Source organism: Suncus etruscus, chromosome 16 (genome assembly GCF_024139225.1).
Source record: "Suncus etruscus isolate mSunEtr1 chromosome 16, mSunEtr1.pri.cur, whole genome shotgun sequence".
In the NCBI taxonomy this organism is placed as follows: Eukaryota; Metazoa; Chordata; class Mammalia; order Eulipotyphla; family Soricidae; genus Suncus; species Suncus etruscus.
In genome coordinates this window covers 55,512,058-55,533,611 of record NC_064863.1, presented here as the reverse complement: position 1 = coordinate 55,533,611, position 21,554 = coordinate 55,512,058, and positions in this window count along the sequence as shown.

Below are 21,554 nucleotides of genomic sequence, written 5' to 3'. Positions count from 1 at the left end.
AATAGACTCATATAATAAGGTGGCAGGCTACAAAATTAACATACAGAAATAAATGGCTGTTTTATACACCAATAATGATAGGGAAGAGATGGACGTCAAGAAGGCAATTCCATTCACAATAGTGCCACACAAATTCAAATATCTTGGCATTAACTTGACCAAAGATGTGAAGCACCTATACAAAGAAAACTATAAAGCCCTGCTCCAAGAAATAAGAGGACACACAGAAATGGAAACACATACCCTGCTCATGGATTGGCAGGATTAACATCATTAAAATGGGAATACTCCCCAAAGCATTGTACAGATTTAATGTGATCCCTCTAAAGATACCCATGACATTCTTCAAAGAAGTGAATCAAACACTTATGAAGTTCATCTGGAACAAAAAACACCCTCGAATAGCTAAAGCACTCCTATAGAAAAGGAAAAGATGAGGCATTACTTTCCCCAACTTTAAACTGTACCACAAAGCAATAGTTATCAAAACAGCATGGTATTGAAATAAAGACCGACCCTCAGATCAGTGGAATAGGCTTGAGTTCTCAGACAATGTTCCCCAGACATACAATCACCTAATCTTTGACAAAGGAGCAAGAAATCCTAAGTGGAGCAGAGAAAACCTCTTCAACATGTGGTGTTGGCACAACTGGTTAGCCACTTGCAAAAAAGCGAACATAGACCACCAGTTAACATCATTTACGAAGGTAGAATCCAAATGGATTAAAGACCTTCATATCAGACCTGATACCATAAGGTATATAGAACAACACGTCGGTAAAACACTCCATGACATTGAAACTAAAGGCATCTTCAAAGAGGAAAATGCACTTTCCAAACAAGTGGAAGCAGAGATCAACAAATGGGAATACATTAAGCTGAGAAGCTTCTGCACCTCAAAAGAAATAGTGCCCAGGATACAAGAGCCCCCCACTATGTGGGAGAAACTATTCACCCAATACTCATCAGATAAGGGGCTAATATCCAAAATATACATGGCACTGACAGAACTTTACAAGAAAAAAACATCTAATTCCATCAAAAAATGGGGAGAAGAAATAAACAATCGCTTTGATAAAAAAAGAAATATAAATGGCCAAACGGCACATGAAAAAATGCTCCTCATCACTAATAATCAGGGAGATGCAAATCAAAACAACGATGACATACCATCTCACACCACAGAGATTGGCACACATCACAAAGAATGAGAACAATCACTGCTGGCGGGGATGTGGAGAGAAAGGAACTCTTATCCACTGCTGGTGGGAATGCCTCTATGGAAAGCGAAATGGAGATTCCTCCAAAAACTGGAAATTGAGCTCCCATTCGATCCAGCTTTTCCACTCCTAGGGATATACCCTAGGAACACAGGAATACAATATATAAACCCCTTCCTCATACCTATATTTATTGCAGCACTATTCACAATAGCCAGGCTCTGGAAACAACCAAGATGCCCTTCAACAGACGAATGGCTAAAGGAACTTTGATACATATACACAATGGAATATTATGCAGCCATCAGGAGAGATGAAGTCATGAAATTTTCCTGTACATGGATGTACATTGGGTTCTATCATGCTGAGTAAAATAAGTCAGAGAGAGAGAGAGAGAGAGAGAGAGACAGACAGACAGACAGACAGACAGACAGACAGACAGACAGACAGACAGACAGACAGACAGAATAGTCTCACTCATCTATGGGTTTTAAGAAAAATAAAAGTCTTACAACAAGCTGTAAAGTAGAGACCAGTTGCACTAGCAATCTGGGGGGATAAAGTAGGGAGATATGGGGTGCAGACTGGGAACAGGGGCAGAGGGAGGACAGCACTGGTCATGGGAATTCCCCTCATTCATTGTCACTATGTACCATAAATGATGCAGTGAAATATTTGTAATGCACTTTGGTCACAATAAAAATTAAAAAAAAAGAAAAAGAAAAGTCATTTTTGCAACAATTCTTACCGACAATAAGAGGAGGGCTGGAACTTCCAGCTAACTTCATGAAGCTCACCACAAAGAGTGGTGAGTGCATTTATAGAAATAACTACACTTAGAACTACCATAATCATGTGAATGAATGAGGGAACTGGAAAGCCTGTCTAGTACAGGTGGGGGTTGGATGGGTGGAGAGAGATTTGGGACATTGGTGGTGGGAATGTTGCCCTAATGAAGGGGGGTATTCTTTACATGACTGATACCTAATCACAATCATATTTGTAATCAAGATGTTTAAATAAAATAAATAAAAGAAAAGAAACTCAATCATGAACAATTGTGTAAACCTGATGCTTATATAAAGTAAGTCTGAAAAAAATTTAAAAAAGCAAAAAATCCCATTTATTTTGGAGCACGTTCAGCTGCAGCCTCTAAATGACAGAAAGATAGTCTATAGAGATGCAACCTTAATAACAATATACCTGACTGTAACTACTCATTATCATCCCCTCATTATTCACATTTCTTTCCATATCAAAAGAGCCTAATAGATCTGGTTGATCTGAATTTTCTTTGGTTTACCTAAACTATCTCTCTCCTGATATTGACTAATTTTATTTTTATTTTTCTGCATAAAATCTTGTAATCATACGTGGTATAATTGTCTTTCTTTTCTCTCTCTTGGCATTTCTAAAGTTGCTTTTAGGTTTGCTTTGTCAAGCCTAAATTTCCCTTGAACACACATCCTCTTATTTTCTGATTCTGCCATTCTAGAAAAGCATCATGTTCTCTCTTGAACATGATTCCTTCTTTCTCTCTCATCACATCTCTATTTCAAGTTAAAATAGGAGCAAGAATTCTCAATATATCTTAAAAGTTAGCAGCTTTATATACATATATGTGTATATATCCATCAATCAAACCATATATCCATCAATCAAAAATTTAGTAACTATTGAGGGAATTCTCAAGCAAAGACTGACTTGCAAAGCTGATGAATATCTTCAGAAAAGAGGCATAAGGTCAATGAGCTCTTCAAGGCACAACCAGAGAAGGCAAAGAGCAGATTAGGGAACTTTTAATTTTCAATTTAATCATATACATTTTCAAAGTCTCAACTTCCTCTTATTTATTATCCTTTAATCTTGTCGAGATTAAAGGAGAAAACTTGAAATATCAGTAACTAGACTAGCATTTTAGCTAAAATCAAAATGAAAGAAATAGAAGAAATGAAGTGATTGATATTCTTGTCAATCACTCAGAATCTTGAGATCTTAAAAATGCATATGTCATTTTGATTGCATTATCTGTGTCAATCACAGCACGTCTTACATTCATTGTCTTATATGTTCACAGACCAATTAACAAGAGAATTGCCTTATATTCTCATTATATATGAGAAAACTAATTAAGAGATAAGTGGCTTGTTCAAGTTTAAAGCAGCGATAGTTTATTTTGTAATATGACATTTTGAATTTTCTGTAAGTCTGTTGATTTTATTTATTTGTTTTTTCTTATCAATTGAGCTATATCAGTTAAGTTACCACTGAATTTAATATTATATAGTGATATTCTATATATCTTCACTAACATATTTTATGGATTTGGATTTAACATCTTAAATTAAACCCATCTTGAGTTAATTCTTTTTACATGGTTAGGGGATTGTACAATAAAAGTTTTCTTATTTGAATAACCAGGAAACTTTTGTGTTACATTTTCTTAAGCCCATTTTATACTTTTGGTAATTTTATTGCTAACTATGCATTAATTTATGGATTTGGTTTTGTTGTTGCTGTTGGGGGCTCATCCAGCAGAGCTCAGAGGTACACCTGACTTTGAATTCAAGAATCACTTGTATTGGTATTCGGGAACGATATAGGATGCCAGAAATTAAACTTGGGCTGGCAAGCAGATTACCTACTATACAGTCTCTCTGTTACCTGTTTTTTTATTTATTACTGAGTTATAAGTATTAATACATAGGTCTGATCTTTTGATTATAATAACAGAAAATTTTAGTTATTGTAGCCTAATACATAAGTTAATGTCAGGAAAATACATCATCAATTTTCTCAGGATTGCTTTAAATATTCAAGGTAATCTTGTTTTAATAGACACTCTAGAAATACTTGTTATATATTATATATATTAAATACATATGATATATTATACCCAATATTATATATTGGGTACATACCCAATTACCCAATGAATGACACTAGGATTTACTCCTGGGTTTGTGCGCAAAAATCACTCCTGGCAGGCTCAGGGGACCATATGGATGTCATTAATCAATCCGGTTGGCTGTGTGCAAGGCAAGCACTCTATCTACTGTGCTATTGCTCTAGCCCCCAAAAGCCAGGCAACTGCATTGACTGGGAAGGTCAGCTTGAAGAAAAAGTTATATAAATCACTATATACACCAATGTGGCTGTATACATATGTGTTTGTATATATGAGTGTGTGTGTGTGTGTGTGTGTGTGTGTGTTTGTGTGTATACTATATACAATATATACACCACTATATCACCACTATATCATCAATGTGGCTCTTCTATATTTATATAAGATTTTATTGGAACTGAGGATGGGGTTGTATATAATGCACATTTCTTTTTGCATGGCAGTCAATTTAGCAATGTTAATTATTCCAGCTCATGAAAATGTAATATGTTTTCATTTTCTTATAACTTCTATTAATAGGTATTATTCTTTTAATGGATAATTATAGTTTCAAGTTAAAAACCTTTCACTTCTTTTGCAGTTGATGCTTATGTTCAATTGTACATACATTTAAAAATTGCTTTATTTTATAATTTATAATAGAAGTACAAATATATTGATTTTGCAGTTTGCACTTCTATTGGATCATAGTTTCTAATAGCTTTAGGAATTGTCTTTATAATCCCTATGCATATTATAAAAAACTTCAATTGGTACAGTTGACTTGCTTTCTCTATTTTTGATATAAATGTATAATTTATTTTTGTTAATCAGTTGCTGTGAAAAGTACACCACTTACTATTATATCTAATCACCATGTTGACTTTTTTATTTTATAACATAGTGATTCTTGTCAAAATGGTCTTTGAAATGTTAATATATATTAACATTTTTCATTTGTTTGCTTTTGTTAATTCACTGGTATACATTAGTTGACTGGTTTGTTGAAATATTTTTAAATTACAGGATAAATTTTATTTTTCTTGAATTATAAACCTAATATTATATCTTTAAATTTGGATCATTAGAATTTTGTTGAGGGTGTTTTTATTAGAACTTTATCAGTGATACAGATCTGTGATTTTTCTTTTGGTGGTGTTTCTATCTGCTTTTATTTTGAGATAATGTTGATCTCATACAGTGCAAAAACTTCTATTTTTTCACTTTTAAAAAATAGATTGAGAATCTTAAATATAAAGCTAGAGATAGAATACTAAATACATTACAAGCAAATCAAAGTCACTCAAAAAAGAAACAACCATAACATCAAGAATATATTTATTTTAATTTTCACTTAAATACCATGTTACTCAGTTGAAGAACACATTTATTAAAGGTAAAGCAGCTTCAAATCAGAAAATAATCATAAGACATATTCAGATTATTTAATAAAAGAGACTTTAAAACAAAAAATATTAATAGATTATGATAAGTTCAAAATAACTATGATAATATTTAGTGTGAGCTACTGTTAATAAAATTTGTGGTTATTATAGTCTTAAAGAAATACTAAATATCTTTAAAAAACAAATAAACATTAGAAAGAAAGGGAGAAGAGAAAGGATAGAAAGTAAAGAAAAGAATAGAAAAGAAAAAAATAACCAAGAAAGTGGTGAGAAGAGAGGAGAAAATAGGAAGGGAATGCTGGTTTGCTTGAATGTGTTCAGTGAATAGAGCATGTAGTTTGGGTCTGTACGTCGCTGTTACTGCTTCGGTGGTCTGACTGGTCACGTGCTTGAAACCCTAAAAGAAGGTAAACCTAGGGATAAAGTGTATGTTAAAGAGTTTTCTCAGGGCCAACTCGTAGTGCAAACTGGGTATGGTATCTCGTGTGGTATCCCGAGTTGCCATCTTAGCTTGTCCGCCCTTTGTATCCAAGAACGCCTGTGGACAGAAAAGCTGAGAGGTTGTTCTAATGTATTTTTCTCTTTTCTCCCTCCCTACCCCTTCCATACACCTTACCCTTTCCCCCCTCTGGAAATCCAACTATCCCTCCACCCCTCAATCCCATCCAGACCTCCCTCTATATTAAAACACTTCACCCTCAGTCCTTAATCTATTAGGCAACAAGACCGACCTCCTACCCCAACGAACCAGTACCCAGCACCCAAGAGAAGGGACACCCAGTCAAACCCACACCTCGTCCCGGGCAAGAAAAGACAGCCAACTCCCCTGCGGACTCATGCTGCGAGGCCCTCCCTACCAACTCCCCCTAACATGGACTGTTTCTTGAAACCGGACCTAGGTCCAAAAGTATCCCCAATGCAAGAACTCTTCCAAGACCTCCCTGCCGCAAATTTTTACCAACCTGAAGAAGGTCAGGGGGTGTGATAGGAAGATGCCTGGGAACCCACACATCACAAGAAAAACCCAAAAGACAATGGGAAAAACTGTACTTCCAACATAGGCATAAGACCTGTAATACACCACCTCGTTATCTGCTCTCCCCCAAATGTAAGGTAGTCTTTTGCACCACTTTGGTCCTTTAAAAACTTCGCTAACTCATTTTCGTTCTTTTTTTTTTTTTTCCTCCTCTTAAATTTATTTATTTATTTTTTTAAATGTTGGTCCTATATATACATTTGTGAGCACATACGTTTTTATTTATTTTATTTTATTATTATTATTATTTTTTTATTTTTTTTTTATCATTTTTGGGTATGTGACCTGTGTCTGTTATCCCCTCTGTCCACCCCCAACCACACCGACAATACAATGTGGCTCCACCTCCCCCTGCAAAGACACACTAAATAATGGGGAAACCCTACATATAAAAAAAAGAACTCTTATCTACTAGAGATAGGAACTCATAGTTGTTTACAATACAGGGGTATCTCCTACCTTGAAAATATGTCATGTGGAATCACTTAGACCTCAGATGATTAGATGCCATTCATCCAGCCTTGAACCCTGGATCCCAGACATAGAATCGGCACAGCTCTTCACAACAGCTACAGGAAACAAACTCCATCCGGAACAGCCTTAATACTGCGGGGTCAACAACAAGGACCAGCTCTAACATGATATCCTGACAAAGAGGAAAATGTGAACAACTTGACCTTAGAGCAGATTAGCCTACCTTACCAGCTAACGACAAGACAAAACCAGAAGACTCGGCACCCTTTGGTAGGTCCAAAAGCCAAGATCGTGACTTACAGATGACTGGCTACTAGAACCACGACCAGACAGTATATATCTTGGGACCAATAAAAAAGCCCTAGTTTAGGGTTTGAACTATGACTTGCACAATAAGCATGATCCCCAGTCCCAAAGGTCTGACAGAGACAACTGCAACAGAATGGGCCTTCTGGAAGCAAAAAGAAAGACGCTAACCTAGGTGCCATCCTAGGTTCAGTGCAAAGACCAAGGTCACCAACCACAGAAGATGGACTAAAACGACACTGAGGTAACAGAACCTCTAGAACCACAAAGACTGACCTCACCATAAGTCCTACCTCAGGATCTGTGCAGATACTGAGACCTCTAAACACAGAGCTCTGAGTGTATCACCCTGGACAGAACAGAAGTCTTCCACACACCAAAAAACACCACCTGGAGAATAAATGATCCTGAGCAAAGTCTGGAGCTGATCCCATGACAGTATACTCCAAGGACGGAGAAACCCCATATTTCTTAGGCCATGTGAATTCCTTTTCGAATGACCCCAATATTTACTGTGCCAGGGCAGGAGGGGAAAAAACAAAAATACAAAAAGCACAAAAACTTGGTATTTTATATATATGTATATATATATGTGTGTGTGTATATATATATATATATACATATATATATCTTTTACCTTCATTTATTATTGTTATTATTATTTTTATTTACCTATCTATTTTGGTCGATTTCTCTGTTTGGGTGTGATTATTGAAATCGTCGTCCCCAATTATACTTATTTTTTTTTCTATTCTTTTCTTTTCCCTCGTTATGTGCTATGCCATGTTTCTTATTTCAAGACCATGGCGTGTTTTTGGTTTGTTTGTTTGTTTTTGTTTTGTTTTTTGTTTGTTTGTTTGTCTGTCTGTTTTGCTTTGTTTTTCGGCTGTTTTTTTGTCGTGCTTATCGATATAGCTGGAGTCCTCACTGGATAATTGACACTTTTTTTGGTACTGGTGGAGTGTTTCACCTTCTTTCTCTCCTTCATCTCCCAAATCGATGATGAGAGCCTCTAGAAGGATTCCACCCATTTTGGGAGTATTAGACTCTTACCCCAGTTTATTTATCTTCTCCTTTTCAGGCAAAACCACGCAACTTGAACTAGCTAGTCCTGCCTACAGTTAGAGGGGGAGATAAGGGAGGCATCAAGACCAAACAGGTGCAAGACTACTAAGTAGTGGGTTGGATACAGAGGGGGACCACATATTCTAGCCGCCCTGGGGGGTGAGGGAAGAGGAAATGGGAGGTAGGACAACAACGGAGGGGTAGGGAGGACAATTTGGGGATGGGAATCCCCCCTGATTTTATGTAAATATGTACCTAAAATGTTATTGTCAACAATATGTAAGACACTATGATCAAAATAAAAATTATATTAAAAAAAACAAATAAACACTTCATGGAATTAGTGAGATAGTAATAAATAGAAAATATGGAAATAAGTACCAGAGGAATACAGAAAAAAGTACTCCTGCTTGCTTACTCCTGGCTCCTCATTCCTGAAAAAGTGCAGGGCAAAGAAATATGCATGTAAATTGCAAAAGAATCCAGCATTCATCTGGAAAGTTATGATAAACGTCCTAATTTTACTCATTTCACAAAATACCAATGTCCTTAAATCACCAATTTAAAAACACAGAGTGTCCAGATGGATCAGCAGACAAGGACCAATCATTTGATTTTTACAGAAGACCCACTTGTCATACTTATATCAAATAAATAGATTGCAAATAGTTACATGAGAAACAGGGATGACCATTATAATTGTTCAGTAATTGATATTCCAAAAGGACTGTATATTGATTAACATGTACATATCAACTATAATGGAGCAATAAATCATATATAACAAATGCCTACAAGCCCGAAGAGAGATAATAAGAGAAGAACAGTAGATGGAGGAGACTTAAGTTCCTCACTCTAACCAGGTAACTGACCAACCACACAGAAAATTAATGAGAAAATAGATGTTAACTGAAGATTTAACAGATAATTTGGGGGCTCTTCAACCTATGTGGAAACACATTTATTTCTTGTGCACATGAAACGTTCTTCAATATAGATTGCATGCTGGGAAATAAAATAGGTGTGAATATATTAATGAATAATAATGACATTACATATATTTTTATATAACAATGCTATGAAGGTAGAAATTAATCATGCAAAACAGAAAGAAACAATATACTGTTGAAATATTAAGCCAATACAAAAATTAGTTATTAAATAATTCTTAGAAATAATGATCATAAATATAGGACCTATCTCTATATAGGAGCATAACAAAAACTAAGAGTGAATTCCATAGCAACTACATGCCTTCCCTTACATAAAAAAATAAAATTTACATTAGCAATCTAATATTACATCTTCAACTTAAAATTTTATTTAAATATTTAATTTATTTGAAACACTGTGCTTTACAATACTTTTTAGTTGTTTTTGTTTTGTTTTGTTATCATATGCAGTATTCTCAGGGCTTACTCCTGGCTCTGTGCTCAGGGATTAATGTTTTCACTCTTTAGGGGACCAGATGGAATGCCAAGGACTGAACTCAAGTCAGTTATGTGAAATGTAGTCCCTATCTGCTGTACTATTGCTCCATCCACTACAGTAAACTTAATGATATGATTACATACATACAAAATATCAATAACACATTCTACCAAAGTAGCCATTGAAAAAACCAACATAGGTGTTTGAAAACATACTATCACTAATCATTTATGACACTAAAATACAATGAATAGTGATATAATGTCTCATTCTAAAGATAGCTATCATTTAAAAAATATGACAACAAGTGTTGAGAAATTATAGAGCTTACATGTTGGTGGGCAATATAAATGGTATATGGTAGAGCTACTGGTAAACAATATAAAAGTTCAATAAAAATGCATTATATTGCTGCTTTTCTGCACAAGACAGCTAAGAAGACACCATCTAATATAATCACCAGGGCCCAAACCTAGTAAGCTGGCTCCTCCCAATAGGTGAGTGCTGATTGCTGCCGTGTGTTTGGGTACAAGAGAGCCATTATAAAGGATTGCTGCCTTGCTCCCTGTCTACTTTTCTGCACAAAATAGCCAAGAAGACGCCATCAAACATAATCTCCAGGGCCCAAACCCAGTAAGGAGGCCCCACACGATAAGGTGGAGCCAGAGTGGCAATAAGGAAGCAATGCAGGACAGCACCATGCAAAGAGAATAAAGATGACATGAAATGTACCAAACACCTAGTTAGCCTCTTAGATAATATAGATTGAGCTGAACTGACCACAATGTTATAACTCAGAAAAATTCATACTGAAATAACAGGGCTGAAAAACTTGGTAGATGAAATGAACACCTCAATGAAAAGACTCTCCAATGGAGTAACAGTAGCTGAGGATGGGGTCTGCTCTGCATATTTTGTATATAGTTCCCTTTTCCTAACTTTATCTTCCCCAATTTAGTCTTCCTTATACTTCCTTCTCTCTTCCTAGTCCTTAACGTTTAACTTTCAGGATTCCCTTCACATGTGCAACTCATCTCCTTCACACACAACTACAAGCCTCCTGATCTCGGCCTGAGGAAGAAATCCACGACTGTTGGAGTTTTGCACCATGTTTGCTGCAAACTTGTTGGAAATGAAGCCACCTGGAATTTGTGTCACACTGTAATCCCAAAGAAAAGATCCATGGAGAATGAGATGCAGAACAACTCCAAATAGCAGAAGAGATTAAAGCAAATGATCAGACAATGAATAAACTACTCAAAAAATGTGAACAGATGAAAATAGATGTCTTTGATAAACTCAACAGAAACAACATAGGAATCATTAGAGTCCCAGAGACCCAGGAAGAGAACAATAATAAAAAAGATGGAGAAAGTGTGAGAAGAAGAGGAGGAAGAAAGGGAAGAAGGAGAAGAATAAAAAGAAAAAAGAAAAAGAGGAAGAAGATAAAGAAGAGGAAGAAGAGGATGAGGAGGAAGAAGAAAAAAGAGGAAGAAGAGGAGAAAGAGGAAGAAGGAAAAGAAAAAAGAAGACAAGAAAAGAGGAAGAAGGGAAAGAAGAGAAAGAAGAAAATGAAAAAGAGGAGGAAAAAGAAAAAGAGGAAGAAGTAGACGGTGGGAAGAAAAGAAAGAAGAAAAAGAAGAACATCACTCTTCAACAACCACAAATGCACTCCATCTCCCTCCACCCACACCTATTGCTTGTATTCGAGACAGGCATTCTACTTCTCTCACTCATTTTATTGTCATGGTAATTGTTAGTGTTCTAATTGCACTTACCTTTCCTTGAGGTGAGCTTCATATAGTGAGCCTGTCCTTTCAGCCCTCATCTCTGGGCATTACAATAATGTATTTTATTTTTCTTAAAACCCATAGATAAGTGAGAATATTCTGTGTGTGTGTGTGTCTCTCTCTCCTCTGACTTATTTGACTTGGCATAATAGTTTTTATGTCCATCATATATAGGAAAATTTCATGACTTCATCTTTCCTAAAGGCTACATAATATTTCATTGTGTATATGTACCACAGTTTCTTTAGCCATTCATCTGTTGAAGAGTATCTTGGTTGTTTCCAGAGTCTGGCTATTGTAAATAGTGCTGCGGTGATTACAGGTGTGAGGAAGGTATTTTTTTATTGCATTTCTGAGTTCCTGGGATATATCCCTAGGAGTGGTATTGCTGGATCATATGGGAGCAGTTCAATTTACAGTTTTTGAGGAATCTCTATATTTTTTCCATAAAGGCTGGACTAGATGGCATTCCCACCAGCGGTGAATGAGAATACCTTTCTTCCCACATCTCAGCCAGAACTTACTGTTCTTGATCTTTGTGATATAAGCCAGTCTCTGTGGTGTGAGATGGTACCTCACTGTTGTTTTGATTTTCATCTTCCTGATAATTAGTGATGTGGAAAATTCTTCAAAGAAGTGGATCAAACACTCCTTAAATTCATTTGGAAAAATAGACACCTACGAATAGCTAAAGCAATGCTTGGAAAAAGGAGTATGGGAGGTATTACTTTCCCAAACATTAAATTGTATAGTCAGTAAAACAGCTTGGTACTGGAATAAAGGCAGACCCTCAGGTCAGTGGAACAGACTTGAGTACTCAGAGATGTGCCCAGATATACAATCAATTAGTCTTTATAAAAGGGCAAGAAATGCAAAATGGAGCAAGGAAAGCCTCTTCAACAAGTGGTTTTGGAGCAACTGGTAAGCCGCTTGCAAAAAAGCAAACTCAGACCTCCATCTAACACCATGCACAAAGTTCAAATCAAATGGGACCTGGATATAAGACCAAAACCATAAGGTATATTGAATAACATGTAGGTAAAACACTCCATGATATTGAGGCTAAAGGCAACTTCAAGGTGGAAACAGATTAAACAGCTCGGGCTATATTAAGCTGAGAAGCTTCTGCACCTCAAAAGAAATAGTGCCTAGGATACAAAAGCCACCCACAGGATGGGAGAAATATCTCTCAGACAAAGGGAAATATCAAAACTATAGAAAGTACGGACAGAACTCAATAAGAAAAAAAAATCTAACCCCATCAAAAAATGGGGAGAAGAACAATTTCTCAAAGAATAAATACAAATGGCCAAAAGGCACAAGAAAAAATGCATTTCTAATTATGTATCTAGCTGAAGGTATGTAAGCATCCCTAGGATACCTTATATATACATTTTAGAGTAATTCTATGTTGATTACATCCTTGCCATAATAGTTGACTCATATATATCACACATATGCATACATGTACAATTAAAGTGTACATCAATTCGAGGATTAAATTCTTTTTTTTGGTTTTTCTTTCTCTCTCTTTCTTTCTTCTTTCTTTCTTTCTTTCTTTCTTTCTTTCTTTCTTTCTTTCTTTCTTTCTTTCTTTCTTTCTTTCTTTCTTTCTTTCTTTCTTTTCTTTCTTTCTTTCTTTTCTTTCTTTCTCTCTCTTTCTTTCTCTCTTCCTTTCTTTCTCTCTCTTTCTTTCTCTCTCTTTCTTTCTCTTTCTTTCTTTCTTTCTTTCTTTCTTTCTTTCTTTCTTTCTTTCTTTCACTCCTTCCTACCTTCCTTCCTTTCTTTAATTCATTCATTCTTTCTTTCTTCTTTTCTTAGTTTCTTCTTTCTTTTCTTTCTTTCTTTCTTTCTTTCTTTCTTTCTTTCTTTCTTTCTTTCTTTCTTTCTATTTCTTTCTTTCTTTCTTTCTTTCACTCCTTCCTACCTTCCTTCCTTTCTTTAATTCATTCATCTTTCTTTCTTCTTTCTTTCTTCTTTCTTTCTTTTCTTCTCTTTCTTCCTCTTCCTTCCTTCCTTCCTTCCTTCCTTCCTTCCTTCCTTCCTTCCTTCCTTCCTTCCTTCCTTCCTTCCTTCCTTCCTTCCTTCCTTCCTTCCTTCCTTCCTCCTTCCTCCTCTTCTTTCTTTCTTTCTTTCTTTCTTTCTTTCTTTCTTTCTTTCTTTCTTTCTTTCTTTCTTTCTTTCTTTCTTTCTTTCTTTCTTTCTTTCTTTCTTTCTCTCTCCTTCATTCCTACCTTCCTTCCTTTCTTTAATTCATTCATTCTTTTTTTAAGACTTGTAATTATGTTTAATAACCATCATTAAAATAGTATTTCACAGGTTGAATTCTTTTAACATAGCATTCTGAATCAGGTAAATATCTACCATTATCTTTCTTTTTTTAAATTTATTTAAACACCTTAATTACATACATGATTGTGTTTGGATTTCAGTCATGTAAAGAACACCACCCATCACCAGTGCAACATTCCCATCACCAATGTCCCAAGTCTCCCTCCTCCCCACCCGACCCCCGCCTGTACTCTAGACAGGCTCTCCATTTTCCTCATACATTCTCGTTATTAGGACAGATCAAAATGTAGTTATTTCCCTAACTAAACTCATCACTATTTGTGGTGAGCTTCCTAAGGTGAGCTGGAACTTCCAGCTCTTTTCTCTTTTGTGTCTGAAAATTATTATTACAAGGGTGTCTTTCATTTTTCTTAAAACCCATAGATGAGTGAGACCATTCTGCGTTTTTCTCTCTCCCTCTCTGACTTATTTCACTCAGCATAATAGATTCTGTGTACATCCATGTATAGGAAAATTTCATGACTTCATCTCTCCTGACAGCTGCATAATATTCCATTGTGTATATGTACCACAGTTTCTTTAGCCATTCGTCTGTTGAAGGGCATCTTGGTTGTTTCCAGAGTCTTGCTATGGTAATAGTGCTGCAATGAATATAGGTTGTAAGGATGGGGTTTTTGTATTGTATTTTTGTGTTCCTAGGGTATATTCCTAGGAGTGGTATAGCTGGATCGTATGGGAGCTCGATTTCCAGTTTTATAGAGGAATCTCCATATCGCTTTCCCATAAAGGTTTGAACTAGACGGCATTCCACCAGCAGTGGATAAGAGTTCCTTTCTCTCCACATCCCCACCAACACTGTTTATTCTCATTCTTTGTGATGTGTGCATTCTCTGGGGTGTGAGGTGGTTATCTCATCGTTGTTTTGATTTGCATCTCCCTGATGATTAGTGATGTGGAACATTTTTTCATGTGTCTTTTGGCCATGTGTATTTCTTCTTTGTCAAAGTGTCTGTTCATTTCTTCTCCCCATTTTTTGATGGGGTTATATGTTTTTTTCTTGTAAAGTTCTGTCAGTGCCTTGTATATTTTGGAGATTAGCCCCTTATCTGATGGGTATTGGGTGAATAGTTTCTCCCACTCAGTGGGGGGCTCTTGTATCCTGGGCACTATTTATTTTTGGGCCACACCCGGCATTGTCAGGGGTTACTCCTGGCTGTGTTCTCAGAAATAGCTCCTGGCAGGCACGGAGAGCCATATGGGACACCGGGACTCAAACCAACCACCTTTGTTTCTGGATTGGCTGCTTGCAAGGTTAACACCGCTGTGCTATCTCTCCGGGCCTGAGGATTAAATTCTAATGTATACACAAAATAAAATAAATAGACTAAAATTTACAGAATAAATTGCACATTAAATTTATTTTGTGTGAGTAAAATAAATTGAAGAGGGTATACTTTTCTGCTTGGATTATTAAAAGATCCATATAGATACTTGTTATCCCCATTTTAATAATATGAAGGGTGCAGTATTTTTCTTTTTACATCACTAAACTCTGGCCTGGGTAATCTAGCTAACTTTTTCACTTGGAGATTTTGAATTTGTTGAAATTTAAATATAGAAACTAATTTCCCTGTCCAGGATTTCAGACTAAATAAGTGGTCTTTTCCTCTCAATTTATTTCAGTTCTGACATCTTAATGCTTTATGATTTATCCAGTGTAAGATATGGAAATAATCTTTGAATATGTATTAGAGTATACAATGGGGAATCAAACTAGATTTTTATATGTCCATATGTAACCTATCTTTGACCTTTTTCTGGGGTATTCAAAGTTATAAGGCATACTTTATAAATTTCATTAGAAGGAATAACCCAACCAGGCAATCTTATTCTTTGTTATGATGAAAAAATGTTGTAAATGTTGCTTATAAGTGAATAAAATGGGCTATTTGGGGCTCTATGTTTCCATATTCAGAGAAGTAGAGAAGAAAGAAAGAGAGAGAGGAAGTGAGAAATTGAGATGCTGAGGATAACAAGTTCTATGTTAAATCATTCTTGATTAATTTTTCAGGTAAGGATAAGTGTAGCAATTAGTAGGGGTGAGACAAAATGATATTAACAGTTTAATAAGTTAAAAATAAAAATATAAAATGTCACTATACATTTTTTCATATTTTAAAAACATACTTACCACAAAATTACCTAGAAAAATAGAGGTAGATTTGGAGAGCACAAAGATTAGTTTAAGAATTTAGAGCTAATGTTAGCAGAGTTGCTTTGGCTCATAAACCTGAGGGATCAATATAAAAATAAGGGTAAAATATTTATTGTAGGAGCTTCAGAACATGGTACAGAAAAAGTATCTGCATTGCTGTTTAATGAAGCACTATTTACAATTTCCAGATTCTGGAAGTAATCCAAGTACCTGAGAATAGATGAGAAGATAAAGAAATTATGGAATATTTACACAGCTGCTAGGAAACAAAAGTCATGAAATTCAATTATATATGGATAAATATGAAAATTGTTATGCTGAGAGAAATGATTCAGAGGGAGAGGAATAGATATAGGATGATTACATTCATTTGTGGGCTATAAAACAATAGATAATAAAATCATAATCATATGAGGGCTTTGAGAAATTGTCCATAGTCGGAAGCATGTCATAAATGCAGGGGGCTATAGTGATGGCAGAAAATAGACCACTATGCCAATGAAAGTTGGAAATGTTCTCTGATAACTGAACAAGGACTGGGTGTTGAAAGGAGGTAAAGTGACATGAATGGTGCCCCTTTCATCACAATAACGCAGACCACGGTGCCTAAAAAAAAAAAAAAAAGTAGACAAATATATGCTATTGAGTTAGGGAAGTGGATGTGGGAGGAAAATTAAAATATTGGTGGCAAAAATATGCACTGCCAAAAGGATGGGTGTGTTGGGACATTGTATAACTAAAACTTATTTATGAACAACATAACTGTTTATCATTGTGACTCAATTAAAATTTATTAATTAAAAATCCAAATATGTAACTAAATGTAACATTATTTTATTCTTTTTTTGAGAAGTTGCTCCCTTATTCTTTTATTTTTATTTGAAACATAGTGATTTATAATAGTGTAATAGTGATCATGTTAATAGTGATTTATCATAGTATTAATTAGACTTTAATGCATGCAGTGTTTCAATACCACATCATTTACCAGTGTTTGCTTCTCTCTACAATGATCTCAGAATCTCTTCTCTACAAAACTATCTATATACCCTTCCATATAGGATCAGTTCTATAAGCCAGTTACCAGATCTATTGTCTTTTATGTATTCAAGAGTATTTGAAATTTTTAAAGGATTCTACAAAATTAAAATAATTGTAAAACCTGAATCTATTTTTCTGTAGGAATTATTTCTAAAACAGATGCAATGTGTATCACTGATTTGGCATGATATTTGGTTTACAGGTCACATCTGGCAGTGCTCAGGGGTTACTCCTGGCTCTACACTCAGAAATCACCCTGGGCAGGCACAGGGGACCACATGGAATGCCGAGATTCCAACCACCATCCTTCTGCATGAAAGGCAAAGGCCTTACCTCCATGCTATCTCTCCGACCTCTGATTTTACTAGAAGACAGCAAATTATGAATAATAAAAATTATATTAATATTATAATATTTTATAATATGAAAAAATTTATAAATCATGTCTGATTTTGAAAATGACCAGTTAATTCAGAAAGAGTAACTTTGCACATTTTTGTGTCCTGAAATGTGCTAAATGAAGAATAGAGCCTGTGGCAAAATGCCTTCTTGCAGTATTATATTTCTTCAAAGATAAGTAAAAGATGTGCCCCTTTCACACACACATCACATCCACACAGTTTCAGATAAGAAGCCTATAAAACATCACCAAATCAAAAGAAATAAAATTAAGTGACATTTAGGCTGTGAAGTCTTCATTTAGGCACCACAATGATTAGAGTGTTTTAATATCATAATAACTGATAAATAGACTATGTGTCAGACATTTCATTCCTTTTTAATCAAAACTCTTAATCTGCTAAATTAATCACCCCCTTGGGGTACAGTAGCAGATTTCCAATTTATTCACAGAACATCAATAATGAAAAGTTCTAGGGGCACATTCCTTTATTTGTGTGCTTTTTTTATTTAATTATCAAGGAGGTTTAAAGAGACAAAGCAGTAAGTTACCCGGCAGTTATACACAATACAGATAAATGAAGACTAATTTCACTTAGAGACCTTAAACATACAAGGGACATTGAAGAATGAGACATTTAATTCTCTCCCAAATTAGAAACCCTTTTGTTAGTATTTTTGTTGCATGTTCAGCCAGGGTGTACCCTTATATTTCCAATTCAATCCCATGAACATTTACTTCAGATCTGTCCTATACCTGACACTGGAAACACTGAAAGGAACAAAAATAAAGAGATGAATGTATTTTACTCTTTGGGTAGGAGTGTTATATAAATGAACTTGTTACATTCAATATATAAAGAATTGCTGAACAAATATTATTTTTCTAAAAACATATTAAAAAGCTAAAATACATTTTAAAAAGCTAATAAGGTATTTTAAAGGATTAAACATATATATTAAAATGAGAATGCAATCAGAATCCTATAAAGTATAGGAACCTCCAAGAAAGAGATTTTGATATTATTGAGAAGGAATTTGTAGACCTAATCCTGAATGTCTGAAGGCTAAATGTTCCAAATTTGAAAGGAATCAAGGAAGACCTGTAATCAATATAAAGATTTATAATGAAGAAGTAATGTGAGGCTTGGGGCACATATTTTTCACTCACACATACTATTCTTTATATTGTCATCCTTGGAAGAATGTTTTCTGGTTAAACATTGCTTAACACATGAGAGCATAACACATGGGCCACTTAATACAACCCAAGCAGAACCTGATTTTCCCTTATTACCATCCAGGATAGTAAAAAATAATTTTCCAGGACAGTAAAAAATAATTAAAAATTAATTCCTGTAGGAAATGCATACATATACAAATATGCACACACAAACACATATAACTAAGGTAATAACTATTTAGGAAAAACAATTGCAGTAGTCACTCAAATAAACAGCCCAAAATCTGCCATTAGAAATTCCAATATGTAAAATGTTTTACATTATACAAAGCTTGGTAAAACTAGAGAGCAAAGTCAACTATATTGTTATAAATGGTTCACCAACCGATACTATCAATGGTACCAGTGGGCGTCTGGTGCCAGTAACCATGAATGAAAAAGATAAATGGTTCTGGTAGTGTTAGATAGCAGCTAAGATCACCTGCTTGTGCTACACCCACTGTGGAGAATGTCCTCTGGCAGAGAAACTTTGGAATCACAGACTAGGATCAAGTAATACTTTACAATTCAAACAGCACATTTTTAAGGAGAATGCTGGACTCCTATCATCTTAATTCTGTATATATACCATATTTTCCGGCATATAAGACGACTTTTGAAACAAAAAAATATCAACCGAAAATCGGGGGGTTATCTTATACGCCGAGTATATCCCGAAAAATGTTTCAATATGCCGCTAAACGAAACAAAAAAATTGCAGGCCTCAGAGTTTCCAAATCTCTTTCTTGGGGGCTCCCAAACAGTACTCAGGAGATCTGGGGGCCACTTCTGGCAAAACCCAGCTAACCGTGTTGGTGGTTCAGTGCTAGAGTCCGAGGATGGGGTGTTGTTTGGTTCATGTAGTGGGGGAGATTAACTGACCCACCAGGAAATTGCCAGAAAAGGTGCCTATGATAAGGGACCAATCACTGCAAGGCTGCTCAGACCGCCTCTCTAACTCAGCCAATCCAAGCAGGCTTTTTATGCATGCAAATTAAACAATGTTCTGGACCCGAATCTACACAGTAAAAAGCCTGCTCAGATTGGCCAGAGTCAGAGAGGAAGTCTATTACAGTATAACCTTTGAACCTTTGCTTGTTGTGATTGGCTCACTGGTACATACATTGCAGCACAGGAACGTTCTGTCTGATACAGCGAATATTGGCCTAAAACTAATGTTTTAACTGCAAAATTAGGGATCGTTTTATATGCCGGAAAATACGGTAAAACATCAGGTTTACTCTTTTGCTTTCAGGCAAGTCTCTTCAGTGTTGTACTTTATAATCTTAGAGGGAATTTGACAACACACTTGAGGTAGTAACAAGGTGGGTGATCTTTGTAGAAATCTTGTGTTTGGGATCAAGTTAAAGTGAAAACATGCTACGACATGGATTCATTTCTATTAAATAGTTATTTAAAAATTAAAAAAAATTCCAATATGGTATAAGCAAGGAAACAGTATTATTAAAAGAAAGAGAATTTAATGCAGACATATTAATGCACTTGAAATGGTAACAGAATGATGTATACTTGAATCAAAATTAAATGATTTTCAAAATACAATTTCAGACAGTGCAAAATATAGAAATAAAACATGATAGATGAGTGGGAATATTTCAAAATTGTTTTTTAACTAGACATTTTTAATATATTTTAATGTAATAAGACACCTGAAATCAAGGATTGACTCAGTAGTAATGTGTTTGCCTTGCTTTGGTGAGAGCCTGGAATTAAATCTCATGAGCAAAAATATAGTAGATAGTAATGAGTATCACATCTAGGGAGAACTATACAAAATAGATACAAATAAATATGTGTTGCCTAATTTATATTATCTAATTACCTTAGTCATATTTTATGCATTTAAATTATTTTAGGTCATATTTATTGTCTATAGTATGATTATATATTAAATATACAATATAGCAATAATATATTAAATGCCTTATATTAAATGATGCTTGATACAATTAAATTGTCTATAGAAATGTGTTTTAGTGATTATAATGCTGGAACTTAGGCTCAGTAGTGCTTCATTTTGCAATGAAAGCTAAATGTTAATTTGGAAAAGATTCATATAGACAGGAACATGAGCAGATAACCTGGAAAACTTATAAGGTTGGATTTGAACTCAAGATGATCATCATTGTATATTTGGTTTTCATGATACAAGATCTTTTAAGAGGACAACCATTCACTTCATCAAAGAATTAAATATGCATCTGGGTTAGGACAGGGAGATTTAAGCAGTGAATGTCTGGCAGGAACCGAAATAGCCAGAGGACTGGCTGATATTCTGTAGATAATTGACAACAAACCTGGACTGCTTCAGTGCCTGGTGCTCTGCAATTACTTTTTAAGAATACAAAGAACCTTGCTCTCACATCTTTTCTGCTGTTAATGTAAAATATTTCATATAACCAAAATTTACTTAAAACTAGACAAGGGTGGAAAGCATACCAATTAGAATTAAGGAAGTGGAGGGGAGGATGAAAATGGGATGGAATTGGTGGAGGGGAAAATGTTAGAATGATGAAGGGTAGCAAATATTCAATGACTGAAACCCAACTACAGACATTTTTGTAACCATGGTGCTTAACTAAAGAAATTATTATTTAAAAAAAAAGAATTAAGGAAGTGATTTGTATGAGCAATGACACTGGGGTAGAAAGCAGAACATTTGTTGCGTTAGTTTACTTTGGTATAGTTGTTTGAAATGTCCCTTTTTCTCATAATTTATATTAAATAAGTGTTACCAATCATGTTTTCT